Below are 5293 nucleotides of genomic sequence, written 5' to 3'. Positions count from 1 at the left end.
GGCTGGCCACTGCTGAGGACAGAACCTGAGACAAAGCCGGTGCTGGACCCTGAACTAGCACAGCCCCCCCACCCTCCGGGGGTGCCCGACACTCCCTCCAGCTTCCACTCTGACTCCTTCCGTCCCTTCCCCCTCCCGCCTCAAGACAGACTCAGCTTCCTTTCACTAGAAGTCAAGAGGCACCCAGCCCCTCCCCTGCCGTCCTCTCCCTGCCTATGAAGAGCTTAGTGATTCCCCCTCAGGGTTACTGTTTGTGTTATGAGAAAGGTCAGGCCAAGTGGCACCTGAAGCCCGGAGCCAGCGGTCCTGATGGGATTCGGGCAGAGCTCCAGGCCTCTGTCCAACCAGGTGCCGGTGGGCCTGTGGGTCTACAGGTCGCGTCCTCCACTTCCTCTCACCCGTCCAGGTCAGGTTCAGGCTCCGAGCCCAGTGTGGGCGGCTCTCCTGAACCAGCATTTCCCAGGGCACTTCCTGCAGAGCCTGGGCAGGTGAGCCCTAGGTAGGTGAGGCCGGGCAGGTGAGCCCCAAGTATGTGAGGCTTGGGCAGGTGAACCCTAAGTACACGAGGCCGGGCAAGTGAGCCCTAATTACGTGAGGCCGGGCAGGCAGGTTTGGATGGAGGATGCAAGCGACACCATCTCAGGCTGCTGGTCCTCCTGGGCAGTGGTGATGAGGCCTCCTGTGACCGCTTGAAACCCTTTCCCCTGAGGGCACAATTCCAAAGAGGGGGATGCTCCTGAGGGCTGGGGCGGGGCCGGGCCTGGCTCTGACACTGACTCTGACCTTGAGCTTGTTACTTAAATCCCGGAGCCTTAGTTTCCTGTCTGTAGAATGAGGATAGTTAAACCTGCTCTGCCTCTGGCAACGTTTTTAATGCCTCTAAGCTTCCATGTTTTTACCTATAAAATGGGCTTAAGTATAGCCTGTCCCGTCTACCTCACAGTTTTGCAGTTAAATCCAGCCAGCCAGCCCTAGCTGGTTAGCTCAGTGGATAGAGCATTGGCCTGAAGACTGCAGAGTCCCAGGTTCGATTCCAGTCAAGGGCGTGTGCCTCCATCACAGGCTCCTCCCCGGCCCAGGCGGGAAGCAACCAATTGATGTGTTTCTCTCACATCGATATTTTTCTCTGTCTTTCCCTCTCTCTTCCACTCTCTCTAAAAATCAATGGGAAAATATCCTCCTCAGGTGAGGATTAAAAAAAAAATCCATCCATCAAATAATGATAATAATAATAATAATGAACACGGCCCTGGTGAGGCTGAGACAGCCCCGGTGAGGTAAAGTGGGAAGCCTTGGGAGGGTTTGCAGGGGGGTGTTAAGAGATCAACTGAAGGACTTATATGCATGCATATAAGAATAACCAATGGACACAAGACACTAGAGGGTAGGGGCCGGGGGAATGTCAAGGGGGGGGAGAAAGGAGACATGTGTAATACTCTTTGTAATACTTTAAGAAATAAAATAAATAATAATAATGAACAGAGAGTGTCTGCTATGGCCCTGTGTACATGCCTTAACTCATTCATTCCTCCTGTCCACTTGGAAGGTAGATGTCTGTATTACCACCACTCCACAGATGAGAAAACTGAGGCCAATGATTCTCTCACTCAGCTTCACACAGCTCAGTGTGAGTCAGTCTGGCCCCACGGCCCCCCACCCCCGACACAGTCCACTGCGTGAGGGACGGTTGCATGGTAGCCCCGATAAGCAAGAGTTCTGTTACGGGTTGGGAGAGGGGCTCCCTCCCCGCACTGGGAACTGGGAATGGAGTTCTTGCAGTATCCCAAGAAAAGGAGTTTTCTGAGACTCACAGACACACTGGGGGTCTGTGAAGACCGTGTGCCCCCATGGAGGATAGAGGAGGAAGCCTTACGTCTGTGGTTGCCAGGGCCCCGTTTCCCTTAGTGCAGCCATAGAAGCAGTGTGGCCGGGCTTTCGGTAGAGCTAACAGCAGGGCTTCCTTTCCATGTTGGAGCCAGGTCAGCCCAGCGTCAGGCTGACTCAGCTTGTGTGTCCCGCTGCACCCATTCGTCCACTGCACGGGGGATCCGCTGGGCTCGTGGCTGTGGAAGAAACACGGGCAGCAGCACAACAAGAGAGCCCCAGAGCCAAGAGCCAAGCACAACAGGAGCCCCAGGGAGCAGACGTCTTTGCTGAGGGGATTCTGTATTCCCAAACGTTCGCATGCTTGCAGGGGCCGCGCTCATTCTGGCCCCCCATTACTGTCCTCAGGTGTGACTGACAAGCAAGTGCCTTCCCTGTGTCAGCCCAGCGTGACCGGGCGTGTGTCTCTCTTCCCTGTGTGGCTCCCTGGGGAGTGCAGACCTGCAGCTTCCACATGCCTGTAATGGCTGATGTTCCCTTTGCGCCTTTTCCGTGATTAATTCCCAGCTAATTGCAATGGTTCCAGTTCAGCGAATGACACTGCAAAGGTGCCCTTTGGAGAGAGAGAGGCAGGTCAGACTGGGGGCTGGGCGTGTCCACACGCCACCCTGCTCGTTGGCACAGATGAGTGTTGTAGTTTTTTGCGTCGTAATATACGGAGGATGGCATTTGCCATGCAGGCTCATCCCCATCTGAGCTCAGGGACTTTTTTGGGGGGGATGCGGGAGAGGTTCTGGGTAGTTGCAGGGAGACAGGTTGGGACTCCTTGGTGTGGTTGAAAGAGCGTGAATTTTATCCTCAAAGAGCCAGGAGGTCAAAGCTTGACTGTGACCACCTCCCTGAGCCTCAATAGCCTCATCTCTAAAATGGGGATCTGTGTGGCAACTTCGGACGGTGTTTGTGTGAATTAAACACGAAAAGGTGGGCGAGGACACCTGCAACGTGCCCGGGGCCGTGGGAGCCGGAATCCACCCGTCCGCTTCCGCGTGCCCATTGCCATCCCGGGGGAAGCTCACAGGACCCCCCGGGCCCTCGCGCCCCTGTTTGATGCCACAGACCATTTCCTCTGGGGAACAACATTGTGGCTGCACCAGAGAAAAGTGAACGGTGCCTGGAAAACACCTTGTGGGTAGCTTTTGGTCATCGCAGCTTCCCCAATGCCCCGGTTGTTGCTGGGGTCACTCGCTCTGCTAAATTAAGCTCTTTATGGAAACAGAGCTTAATTTGCAGGTAAAGCCCTAGCCAGTTGGCTCAGTGGATAGAGCGTCAGCCTGTGAACTGAAGGGGCCCAGGTTGGATTTCCAACAAGGGCACATGCCTGGGTTTCGGGCTTGATCTCCAGTAGGGGGCGTGCAGGAGGCAGCCAATCAGTGATTCTCTCTCATCATTGCTGTTTCTGTCTCTCCCTTTCTCTCTAAAATCAATAAAAATATATTTGAAAAAATTTTCAGGTAAAGAACCTGCCTAATGACCCAGGGCCCTCGCAGAGAGAGGCGGCGGATGGCATTTGTGTAAATATCGATGCAGAAGAGTCGCACGCCAGGCTCTGCCCCGGCCACACGATTTGTTTAAAGCTCTCATTCCAGTATCAATTATAAGAGAAATCGACCCCATCGTTTAAAACATGAAATCACATAATAGTTTGGGTTTGAAGCCAGCACGTCTCCGCTCTTTATATTTCCGCTTCATTCTCCTAAAGCTGGAGCAGTCCCCCGTTAGCTCCTCCCGCCTCTGTGTTTGGTGGCAGCAGCTGAGCACAGCCTGCGTTTCTGACGATCTGCTTGGAAACCACGGTAACTAGATCTCCGCGTTCACTGCACACCCTTCCCTCGCTCCCTCGCTCGCTCACCCGGCAACAGCTTCGCTCGGTGTTACGAAGAGGAAAGTTGCGGCCCCATGTGAGGGCCGGCCTTGACTTTGGTGAAACCTGGGGGACCGCAGAAGGCCTCAGGGGAGTCCCAGGGACTCCAGCTCCACTCCTGTGGCCGGGCTCCCCCAGCTCACCAGCCCTGCTCATCGCAGGACAAGGCGCCGTCCCCGTTTACCTCTGCCTGTCGGTTCTGTTCCCCGCCAGCCCGTGGAATAGCCAGACAAGCCCATGACATCTGCCCAAAGGAACCAGGGACGCCACACCCTCTCCACGGTACACAGCCGGCCGCCCAGCCCCCAGCTGCTCCCCGCGCAGCCCCTGTGGGCGCGGTGCCCTCTCTCCCCGAGCTCTGAGTCTAGGGGCCTTCTTAACTGCTTCCATGACATCTGTCCGGTGTTGAGTGTCATGCTTCGGCCATTCCCGCGACCGTAGCGTGGGGATTCTTTCCTCGCCAGTGAGAGTAAAACAGGCGTCGGCTTCATTCTAACCGGATGACGTTTTCCTCCGCAGCCGGTACCAAGCTCCCCACCGCTCTGCCAGCCTGGGCCTACCACTCACGGTTTCCGCGACGACCTGACCCAGGCCACTGGGTCCCCAGCACCCAGTTCTGCAAATCCAATGGTCTTGTGGGCATCGTCTCTGCACGAAAACCCCCTCAAATGCGGTAGCTTAACACAGAGACCATGCACTTGCTCACGGTTCCAAATTTCTCTCTCTCTCTCTCTCTCTTTTGCTTTGTTTTGTTAATCCTCACCCGAGGATAGTCTTCCATCGATTTTTTTAGAGAGTGGGAGAAAGGGGAGAGCAGGGAGAAACATCGATGTGAGAGACGCACATTGATTGGTGCCTCCCGCATGTGCCCTGACCAGGGCTGGGGATTGAGCCTGCAACCCAGGCATGTGCCCTTGGCTGGAACCGAACCTGGGACCCTTCAGTCCGCAGGCTGATGCTCTGTCCACTGAGCCAAACCGGCCAGGGCTCCCAGTTCACAATTTCGTGGGCTGGGCAGGGTCAGCTCCATGTGGCATCAGCTGAGACTGGGCTGCCTGTATGACCAGTTCCCAGATGGCTCACTCAGGCGCGGGTAGCCTCACTCGTCCTCCACGTGGGCCTGTCCAGGCCGCAGCGTGGGCTTCCTCACAACATGGCGCTGGCCCGAGAGGGAGGAAGTGGAAGCTGCCTGTTCTCTGCCACTTTGCCCTCGGTGCAGACCGAACTCTCGAGGTTAGAGCTAAGCTCCACCCCGGTAGGAGGGTGGTGTGTGTATACAGACAGGGGCAGGATCGTTTGCAGCCACACACCCCTGACTTTACACATGAGGAAACGGAGTCTCAGAGGTGGGACTGCAGGCTCAGGGGCAGAGCGGAAACAGACTTACCGTATTTGCCGGCATATAAGACGACTGGGCGTATAAGACGACCCCCTAACATTTCCACTCAAAATACAGAGTTTGTTATATACTCGCCGTATAAGACTACCCCCTCTTCCGCACACCTTCCACACACCAAATAAAAGGTAAAACAATATCAATTTGATTTT

Source organism: Myotis davidii, unplaced genomic scaffold (genome assembly GCF_000327345.1).
Source record: "Myotis davidii unplaced genomic scaffold, ASM32734v1 scaffold428, whole genome shotgun sequence".
NCBI lineage: Eukaryota > Metazoa > Chordata > Mammalia > Chiroptera > Vespertilionidae > Myotis > Myotis davidii.
This window is presented reverse-complemented; position numbering follows the sequence as displayed.